Source organism: Electrophorus electricus, unplaced genomic scaffold (genome assembly GCF_041902795.1).
Source record: "Electrophorus electricus isolate QZ-2024a unplaced genomic scaffold, ASM4190279v1 Scaffold328, whole genome shotgun sequence".
NCBI lineage: Eukaryota > Metazoa > Chordata > Actinopteri > Gymnotiformes > Gymnotidae > Electrophorus > Electrophorus electricus.
In genome coordinates, this window is record NW_027658614.1 from 11920 (window position 1) to 23838 (window position 11919).

Genomic DNA, 11919 nt, shown 5'->3' on the forward strand with positions numbered 1-11919 from the left:
GAACTTATAGTTTCTCACTTGGGTTGCTAAATGAAATTAAAATATATTCTACCTTTTTTCCACATGAAGACAATTCGTTTTTTGACAATTTATCTGTCTGCAACGTTAGAGCCGATTATAAAGATGATACTGGCTCCTGATTTTAAGGTGCCGTTGACTGTCTTGAATCAAATCTTTTTGTTTTTTACAGTGACTGAGCATTAATTACACACTGAAATGGTGGCTAATTTAGTGTTTTTCAACTAACATCCACAGTAATGAACAAGTGTAAAACCAAATCAATTAGACAGCAGCAGGGAGACAAACTTAGACCCAGCATGATGTCCAGTAATGGGGTCGTTTTCTCTCTCCCTCGGAGTCTCATTTGCGCTTATTTTGAGCATGATCCTGGCCTAATCATCTCCTCTGTTCCTCTGGCTTGTCCACACTGGAGTTCCGTCCAAATTTTGGGGAGACGAAACACGACCCAACCGAGAACCTGACCCGTACGAAGCCGAAGAAGATGCTGGCCGCTCCTGCTGCTCACGTGCTCGCGCGCGCACGCCGCGACTGATGCTTCCATTCTTTCCATGTGCATCTGACAAAACAAGTGGACTGGCAAAGGCAAATTTACTAATGTAAATTATTTCCATGCAGCCTGTAAGCTAGGCTGCAGCGAACCGATCAACTGTAAAAATAAGAGCCACATGCTATACGCACCCATCGAGGGCTTCAAGGTGCCCAGTCGACACCCAGAACGATACAAATGAAAGACAAAATGCAACAGAGCCTATGAATCAAAAAAAAAAAAAAAAGATTAGTAGAAAAGCTTTCCAGCTATACATTTTCATTCATCTTATTTATGTAGCACTGAAGCTCTGGGGGTACAGTGTATCAGCACACGAGTGTAAAGACAGAGGAGGGGGATTTACAGCACTTGCCAGAGATAAAGGAATACTTCTCACAACATGCTAACTTTGCTCATGGTGTATGGCCAGATATATTAGCATACTGTCTTAAAAATATGATCAAAATATATCACATGGATGAGTAGTTCATTCAGATGTCGTGTGATTAAAGCAAGAAGTGGATCTGGCATGTTGAAGTGTGTGTGGAGTTGGTGTAGCACGTTGAAGAGCGTATAGAGTGGATGTGGCACGTAATTTTTACACTGCAGCAAATTCTGAAAAAGGAACATTTTAAAATGATGGGGATTAGGTAGTCTATGATGAGTTGCAAAAATTTAACATTTAATCGTTAAGCTGTTCTGTTATGAGAAATAGTAGAGGCTCTTTGAAATGGGGAAAGCATCTTACAGCAATGCGTTAGCCCTCAGAGCACTCCAACACTTAATTCACCATTAAGGTTAAGACATGATAAACCGGAGAAAAACCAGCTTCCACGGAGGATGGAGTCAGACTTGATTCAAATCTGGAATACTTATTTGAAGATGGGACACAGTCATTAAAAAAGGTCTGTGGTGGAGACCAGCAGGCACAGAGTCTGAGTGGCACAACCCACCTACACATCCTGTAAAGGTGATGAGCACAGAACGCGTGTTAAGAGCTCTTGTTTTTTTTCCACTTTCGCTCCACCAGAGGATCATGTCTAAATGACTGCACTGACTTCTCAGCTTTATAGCGGAATAGAATTTGAGGGCTCAAACTAGCTTTGAGGTATAAAGTGTATTTGTTCAGACTTAAAAATTTTACGGATTTCTGTGACCTGTACTATTGTGTCAGTTTCTCCTAGAACTCTCCTTTGCAAACATCCGAAATATTTACCAGCAACTCAAAAAAACCTACAGAGGAGCAGACTGAGGCAAAAGCTCAACTCTGACATTCCTTTATGTGGTATGTCATGTGTGAAAATCACTGTATTTCACATTTGCTTTGTCAGAGGAACAGGGTGCTGAATCTACAGCAGTACAGCCCATTCTATGTCTATATATATTTAGATATTTTGCAAAATAAAATGAAGGTTTGCTTCATACAAACCCCATTTGATTAATAGTGTAAGGTTTCCGGGCATGCAGAAAGGCATTATTTAAGCTAAGGAAAGTTTTGAAAAAGCCTTAAAGGCCCTGCCAGTTTGATTGATCACAGAGGTTGAGACGGCTTTGGAATGGACTGAATAAGATGCATATAGCTACATATGAGATGCAACATGAGCATTAATAAAATGGATAAAACTGTGTATGTATGATTATATGCAGAGTAAGCAGTGGCATGACTCTCACTTAAAATGTGTGTTAATTAACATCTGTGGACTGCAAAGGTTTAAACAAACGCCAACACAGAAATCACACTATGATAGAAAAGTCAAAGAGTTTGCACTGATCTAATTAAGGTGAACTCAACTAGACTATACCTTCTAGAAAACTGGGCTCAGAAAAATAACTGCCTTTGCATTCTGCAAATAAATCTTTAAGCGGTGCATTGAAAACCACTGACTGGTTTCAAAAGAATCAAAAGAATATTTGACAATCTCTGGCCACTGGAATTCTGAGAATGCTGAATTACACCTCTGAATTGTTTAGAGAAAACCAGTGACACTTGCTCCGAAAACATTGTACTTTGCAGTACTTCGAGTTTTAAGAATGTGTTGAATTCATTTGCATAATGCAATGTATCTTGCTTTGCAATAAATTGCTTTGTGAATCTGTCGCCTGCTTTTCTTGTTCCTTGGTTTTATTGATCTAATTCAAACATTGCCAACAAATTAGCTTTTGAGTTCAAGCCAATGGCAGGAGTGAAATTGAAAAATAGTTATTCACGCTTGGCTGAAGTACATGTCTCTATACTTTTTACGAGACTCCTCAAACCCTTCATTGGATCAGAGTCGGTATCGAGTAGTGAATGGGTTCTGTGAAACGCACACTTCAGGGTCCACCCTCCCCCCCACATTTGTTTGAGTGTTTTTTTTTTCTTTGATTTATTATCTATCATTTGCTAATTTCAATTTTATTAAAAAATAACAAACAAACAAACAGAGCATGCAATGTTGCTTCTGTAATATCTAATGTAGCATTATTGTTTAAATGTGGAACCTGTGTGGTGATTCTTGTCCACATCTTCATCCGCTAAAGCTCCAGGGCCTTGACTTGATCTGTCAAAGCTGGCGCTGCCCACTGCTTTTGAGAAGTTAGAGAGATGAAGAGGAGGGGTGTGTGTTTGTGTGTGTGTGTGAGTGTGTGTGTGTGTGTGTGTGTGTGTGAGTGTGTGTGTGAGTGTTCGTGTGTGAATGTGAGTGTGTTTGTGTGAGTGTTTGTGTGTGTGCGTGTGTGTGTTCGTGTGTGTGTTCGTGTGTGTGTGTGTGAGTGTTCGTGTGTGTGAGTGTGTGAGTGAGTGTGTGTGAGTGTGAGTGTGTGTGTGTGCGTATGTGTGAGTGTTTGTGTGTGTGTGTGTGTGTGTGAGTGTTCGTGTGTGTGTGTGTGTGTGTGTGAGTGTGTGTGTGTGTGAGTGTGTGAGTGTTCGTGTGTTCGTGTGTGTGTGTTCGTGTGTGTGTGAGTGTTCGTGTGTGTGTGAGTGTTCGTGTGTATGTGAGTGTGTGTGTGTGTTCATGTGTGTGTTCGTGTGTGTGTGTGTGTGAGTGTTCGTGTGTGTGTTCATGTGTGTGTGTGTGTGTGCGTGTGAGTGTTCGTGTGTGTGTGTGTGTGTGTGTGTGTGTGTGTGTGTGTGTGTGTGTGTGTGTGTGTGTGTGTGTGTGTGTGTGTGTGTGTGTGGTGTGTGAGTGTTCGTGTGTGTGTTCGCGTGTGTGTGTGTGTGTGTGTGTGTGTGTGTGTGTGTGTGTGCGTGTGTGTGTGCGTGTGAGAGAGAGAGAGAGAGACAAGAAGTGGTGTGAGCAGGAATGAATACTCATGACTCAACTGGAAGTTAATTAACCCAGCTTCAGCATTCCATCATTCTTCTGGCTCGCCCGATTGTCATTCACACATGGGCCTCTCCAAACAGCCATCACCCAGCCCAATCGATCCGGCCGTGACGGGGTAGCCAACCCCAGAGGAAGTGGGGGGTGGAGTCGGGCTGCTGTAAGAGTGGCAGGGTGCAAAAGTGATCAGCAAAATATTTCAAATGAATAAAGTGACATTAAGTCATTCATTTAAGTCTTCCTACTCTTTGGGCAAGAACATTTGTTGCCTGTGAGTACCTCTCTCTCTCTCCTGCACACACTCTCTGTCTTTCTCGATCTCTCTCCCACACTCTCTCTCTTTCTCTGACTCTCTGTCTCTCTCTCTTTCTCTCTCTCTCCTTATTCCTCCACCCACTCTAAACAGGAATTAAGATTCAGGTAAATACCTCTCACATCCAAGCCAGTTGATTGCCTTTACTCCCTCAGTGGTAAAGCTCTAATAGGTGAATATGAAATCTTCTGAGCCAATATATATGCAGAACAGTTAAGTGAAGAGGAACGTTCATCTGAGCTCCTTTCATCTGAGTAATGAATATGGCCTGGAGAAACTTCTTTCCTGCTCTCTTTTTTGGTTTTCCTTCTCTCTTTTCTCCATCTTCCAGCAGTACATGGCCAGCTTCTCTGGGGTGGGAGATAAGCCTGAAGTACTGCTTTTCTTGCTCTGTAAAGAGCACTAGGACTTCACTAGCTTGTGGTACTAAAAAACAAAACAAAACAAAACACTGAATATTTCAACCCTCCATGAACCCCTCACCTCCAATGCCCGTGGATTAGTAGTGAAAATGTTAGATGAAAATTCCATCCCATAAGGGCTCCAATGTTCATTAGCCATGCTGTAAATGTTTTCCTTGCCCAAAGGAGAGCATTATAGTGCAGATGTTTACAGTCCAGTCCATTCCCACTCTAACTTAACAGTTCTGAATATACAGACTTTATACAATGTAGTTGTTAATGATTCATCCCTGTTGAAACACTGACATGGACCACCCTGTAGTAAGTCATGAGACACAGAGATAGGTAGTCTAATGAATAACTTTTTTCCAGTGTTAGATAAAACTCTTGGACTAGTCTAAGGCTTATGGCTTGAAGCTATTAAAAGTCAATGACATGCTCCAACTGTTATTTTTTTCCCCTGAAAAATAATACCGAAGATACTGAAGAACTGTAACAGTCAGTGGTTTAGTGTTTCTCCACTCGAACATCCCCTGAAAACACAACTGTGCCATCCTGTGACACTACCGGACAAGAGCTAGAGACGTCTGGGTGAGACGTCACTTATCACTGTGGTCCTCTGGCCTGTATGTGCGCCACTGCCGCGACTCTGCCCTTGCCTGATTTAACGAAGTGTTCACGTGGGTACACTGGGCTTTCTCCAGCATTTTATATTAGCAACAGCCTTGATTCTGATGCAAATTGTCCCTCATAATATGACCGTCTGACTGGCCCATTATCCTAATGGACTCGGTGTAGCCGTGAGAGGGGTCTGCAGCCAGGGCAGGCCACAGAAAGCAGGCGACTAGAATAAAAACGTAATCACCTTTCCCAACCACCAGAGAGGGCAATTTGGGATGTGTATTTGAAAGTGATTCAGCACATAGCGATTCTGCCTCGGCCAATTTCTTGAGCACTAACGTCCAATCAGTCACCAATCGCAGTTGTTCCTACAATGCGGCTTCCTGTTGCTGTCATGACAACTGCTGTGGACTTTAAATGCTGGGTCAGAACAGGCGTGTTGATGGTCTACATTTGCATAGTTCTATTAGTTCTAACGTCTTCTCCTGTTGCTGTCTCCTTCTCTCCCTCTTCCTGAAAGAACCTCAGCAGCCAAAGTTCAAATGATCAACTGTGCAACGTGTTGGCATGTCTTGACAATACTTCTTAGTGTGAATGCTGGATGTAGTTATAGTACTGGATCCAAGTTCACAGGGACTGTGCACAGCATGTCATTTGGACAAACTGTCAGCCCTGTATGCAACTGTCAGCAAGAACAGCTGTGGGAAAGCTAAGGAACTGAGTTCTTTGTCTCAGTCTCTCTTTGTCCAAAATGATGTGTTTGTGTGTATGAGGGAGAGAGACTGGCATGTGAAGGTATTGCAGGCTATTCAGGCATCTGTCACTGGTCTGTTCCTGCTTTAGAGCACAAGTCTGCGGTTTTGGGCTGCTTAGGCTTGCTGTACCAGATTTGTCAGCCTCTATCCTGTTCGACCCTCTATCCTGTTCAGCACTGCTCAAAAACATCATAAAGCACATGATGATTAAAACACTGTGAATACACAACCTTGTCTGAGAGGAACATAGTGTTGGGGAAAACCCCCCCCACATCTATTTAATTAAGAGCATTACCTTACATATGTACTTAAACATCCCTATTTGTTCAAAACAGCCACATTACCGTTATGGGAGTCAAAAGGTAGTGAACAGAATTTATTTAATTAAGCCAGACAGAGCAGTTGCTAACTGGTCGCCAGCCCAAACACTGAGTGTATACCCTTCAAGTTAACCTGCAATATTTTTGCAGGGCTTGGGCTACAGTATTGTTACTTCCCCATGCATCTCTATGCAGTGGACTTCTCTCTCCCATCATACTTTTTATTTAATGTCAGTTGAGGTCATATGTGAGTCCGAGCTGACATGGTCTTTAGCATGAGCAGCTCAGGGAAGGGAACTATCATGCTGCGCAGATTCATGACTCTCTGGGCAAATCTTGCTGCTCCAGACCTGTCTCTGGGAAAAAAAGACAGGGAAAACCACATCTTTATGGAAAGGCATCTCCATAGTTACTGATGTTATCTGAAGTGAGCAGGTAGTGGAAGCGGAAGACGCGGTTTGATGAATGACAAGGACCAAACACTAACGTGAAGAAGGAGCCATTTATCATCCTTTTCTTGATTCACGTGATGTCTAAGTGCACACACTGCAAGAGGAACTGCACCACTGCAGTGAGTTACACAACTTCTCAAGTTGGAAGGGTAGCATAGCATTGCCCTGCGGTGCTGTGCCGAGGCAGAACTAGGCCAGGAAACTAATATACTAATACCATTGAACACTGCTGGAAAAATTGGTCCTATTAGAGAGGCCATAAAGACTGAAAACTGGCAAATATTTTATATGTGGGGGTAAAGTACATGGGGTTAATATATACTACGTTACCCATGAGTGTTTATCTGCGCATTAAGCCAGGTGTCAGTTCGGTCCCCTACTCTGAAAACCTAAACACATTCTAGTATGTTACATACTAGTATCTAGTAGTGTGCCAATGCCAGTGGGGACACTTTACAGCGTTTCCCTGCCATTTGTCAAATTTGGTGCATTAGTCCTCATTCACAGCAAGAGCAGAACTGCAATCTAATTCCCTTTTAATAGCTAGCTGTGCTCGCATGACACTGTTTGCAAGAGAGCGCTGCAGTACAACACAATCACCCACACTGATCCCTCTCATTCCCTAGCTTTATTAGATTAAATTCAGTGAGGATCATTCTCCAGCTTGCACTGATCTGGGACCAGACACGCCTGTTCCTGAAACTTCCTATACACCATGGGATCTTCTGGAAAACTGATCCTAAAGCAGATGCGGACTCATTATGTTTCCCGCTACTTGGTTAAGTGCTATTGCTCATATCTGTGGTGACCCAGCTGGCCTAGAGAGGGACTGAAGTGATAATACAGTGCAAGTCTTTAGCAGCTGGTTAGGCATCTGTGTCTGTCTAATGTGCTCATTTCTCTGAGTGTTTTACTTCCCCCCGCTATCCCATTACCAGAACATTTGACTAATGCCAGTCAATTACATGAACACAAGTAACCAATGCCAGCAAAAGATAATGGGAGGAACTCTCTCTCTCTCTCCATTCTCCCTCTTTGTCTCTCTCAGTTTGTGAGTAAAGATGGAGGATAATTATACCATTTTCAGTTGCTTGAAATCACAACAGATGTAGCACCGTCTTGCCTCTTAAGCTGCGTTTGCAGCTGAGCACAGCCAACTTTAGCTCCAAGCTGATGGTGACCATGTGTGCACTGTTTAAGCATCATTAGGTGACTGTTACCGGATATTTTCAGTTGCTGAAAACAGAACAAAAGTAGCCAGTGTGACTGAGAATAGTGTCAGTGGCCTATAATGCAGTATTTACATGATGGAAGAATTATACATGGCCAGGAACGATGTATAACAAATGAAAGCGTGAGCCTTATGTATGGGACATCATAAAAAATAACATGCAGTACTTTAAACTCTATACTTTAAGCTACTTTATGCTATAGTGTCATAGCATCATCTTTCTCCATTGTTGCAAAAACTTATTTCAGTAATATTTCATTTTCTTAATGTACAGAACATATATATTTTAATCTTTCAGGTTGTATATCTGCATCTTGTGGCTTGGTTGTAAGTACCAACAAATCAGCCCAAATTACTCAAACAAGTTATTGGTCTCTAACATGAATCAGCACTTTGTTGGTCACAAGTTTTGGATTATTACATTTTTTTTCAGTTGCTAACACACATATATCCTGAACATAATTGCTATATATTAAAACTACAGTTTATTGGTTATAACTACCTTCTTCAGTTACTTTAGGCAATATTTACCTCATAGGCACAAATTAGGAATCTCCTAAACTATGTTATTATTTACATATCTATAAATTATGCTGCCATGAAGAAAGAATTACTGACCAAAACACACACACACAAACTATACGAATGTCATCCACCAATATTAATGATCATAACTGTTAAGCCACTAAAGGTATAATCAACCAAGGAGACCTACAGTAACGCAATTTAAAATGGTATATATGGGTGACAAAGGAAAAACCTGAAAAAATGGAGAAAGGCCCCGTTGACTTTGATGATCAATCAAGATGACAAGAGGAAAAGGTCTACATGATTTTGAAATGGTTCATCATGAATTGGATACAATTCATGATGAACTTGAATCGATCGCAAGTCACAAAAACTACTCAACTGCTTAGTGTTTCAGGAGCAACAGCAACTATAGTGACATTTGCATTTAAATCTATGGGAAAGATGTTGGTCAATAGCATTGGAAACTGGCTGAAAGTCAACAACCTTGATGCTTGTATGACATGTAAGGAGAACTCTAGAGGTGACTGAGATTAGACTTAAACAGATGGTCAGCAAGAAGAGTCCCTTGACAACTGCATAGATAGGGATATTATAGTAGGACTGCAGTGAATAAAACCCTCATTACAAAAACAAATGCACATTTAAGATGCAAATCCATAGGCACTGCTGTACAGAGATATGGGAAAAAAAAAAGACAAACAGGTCATACTTTACCCTATTTTCAACTAATAAGAAATTACATGTGGTGTACAGTAAGACAACTGTACATGCCTGAATACTTGACCCCTATAAGGAGGAAATCTGCTTGGTTCTATGTTCTGGTGGGCTTTTTTCTGGCATGGGAGAGATATTTCTTATCACAAGGAAGCACATACAACCTTGATTTCATTGCAGTTGTCGCCTTTGAATGAAGGATCACTGCAATTCAATGCAAAGTTATTCTGACTGATCATCTTTAGGCTATGATGAAAGATTTCTATCCTGATCAGAGTGGTCTCTTCAAGTACCCCAATCTATAGGCCATGAGGAGTCACTGAGTAGTTTGATGGGTATGGAAATGATCCTCAGTCATCAGATCTAAACCTAAGCAGACAGGTATAGGAGGGTTTGGGTCAATGAGTTAGACAGTACTCCTCTATACCGTCATCAAAGCACCAGCTGAAGCAGCATCGAATGGATATTTCATTGGCAGAATAAATAGACTTTTTTCCCCTTTCTAATACATTCTTCCTTTAGAACATTTGTGTTTGTTTAGTACTTTGTTTCAGAAATCCCTAGCAGTTGGTCAGTTTTTAATTGATTTGTGTGTGGTTTGAAAGCAATGTATCATAAGCAAAGCTAACATGTTTTTGAATCAGTTGTTTGCTTCTGCTAGACATGCTTTAAGTTAAATTAATTGGAGTCTTTGTATTTGTGTTTTTACAAATGACTATCTGTAATTTGCAGAAATCTTTCTACCATTTACCACACTCAGTGTGAAAAATGTCTCTTTCAACAAGGACATTTTGTATCTCATACCACAATAACCTGTAACACCAGGCAGTATGGAGGTATATAATTTTGTACGGTCTTAGTAATGTGTTGCTTACCTTACTGACCTTTACTTAAGCCAAAATTCCATTACAGAAGAAGAATGCCGGCTGTATAGAACGACCTACAATCAGGAATGCTGCAGTGTGACTCAAAGTGCTTTTATTTCTTTCAGTTTTGTATAGAGTAATTCCAAATTATTTCAAATGAATCTATGGTAATTCCAGTAATGTAATGGAAGAAATGCACAAACACACACATACATGCCCCGTTAGAAGATGTTGTTAGAAAACTGTCCATTTTGTTATTTGTCAAGGAGATATGTGGTCAAAGAGGCAACATTTCTCCAGTGTGTTATGTTTCTCTAGCATGCCAAAACGACACTACCATTGATAGTGTGTCCTTCTTGCTAAATGCGTCACTGGAGGCAGGTTTCTGCCCCTGCATCTGTTAGTGGTGGGAGTCAATGACACACGCTGATGTTCTCATTTGGATGCACAGTCCAATAGGCTAAGGTCCTTTCCACATAATGTGCACAAAGGAGCAAGGGTGCATTAAAATCTGTTTTCAAACTGTCCGACTACGCTGCACTTTGCCACAAGCAAACAAATGGGTTCTGATTATAGCGTGCTCCAAACGAAACCTTAAAAAACCAAACCAGAAAGAAACTCAACACACACACACACACACATACACACACACACACACACACACACACACACACACACACACACACACACACATATATATATATATATCCAGTGATCAGTGCATTTTGCTATCAGTGCATTTTGCGGTTAACTTAATTGTCTGTTAGTTAAACTTTATTTGCTTTTGCCTCTGACCAGGGCCACTAAACTAAATGTTTAGCATGGGAACAATTGGTGTGACTAGCACAAAACATTGGCTGCTACAGTTATCTTCTTTTAAGATTCCTGATTGAAGACTCATTAGCCTGAATTCTGAACTGAAGATTTAAATTGTGCCACGGTGCTCCCAACTCCACCATTAACTGCAAACACAGAGATCACGGACCGCACCGTTGACGGGCCTGCTATGTAGGACAAAAGGGTGGAAAGAGATTATTTTCACCCTATCACTTGCCGCCATAGGGATGAATCGGCAGCAGTGATTTATGGGGAATCTCCGGGATGGCTTGAGCCAAGAGAGGCAACTTTTTTCTGCAGTCTGGCAGATGAACTGAAATTGGGTTACTCACAAAATGCAAAGGGCTGTGTCTCGAGCTTACAAACTCAATCAGTCATCCGATCCCTGGAGGTCATTTTAATAACGCCATATGACGAGGAACGCATAGCAAACAAAATGAAATCTCTGAGCTCCTCCTTTGGAAAGAAATTCTTTTCTTTATGGCTCATCAGTAATCTCTGTAAGGAGACGGGGAATTCAAAAAAGCATGATTTTCACACATTTTTTATATGAAGTCAGTGCTCAAAGTGACAATTATATTTCACTCAGGCGTAACACTATAAATCCTGTACCATGTTTAGTCTCGCAAGCAAATTTGATACAGTAGTAACAGAAGAGATGAAATTGAAGTCCTTGACTGATTTCATTAGAGGATCTTTAATTTACATAGGCATACTAAAATTCAAAAAGACTTTACAATAGAGAAGTTTACTTTCAGTACTAGCTAAACCCAGTCATATACGTGACCTGGCAGCTTTTAAACATGGCAGGGAGCACATGTTCGCCGCCAACACCGAGTTTTATTCCGCGATACTTGGAGAGAGGCACATTTATCACAATCTCCTAAAATGGACGGAGCTTGAGAACAGCAAATTACACGACCGGCGCTGCATTTGCTACGGCCTCTCACAAGCACTCGAGTTCGAGCCTGCCAACGAGTCCCGCGAAGGACGGGGTCTCCATTTCATAGGCTGTTGTGCTCAAGTATG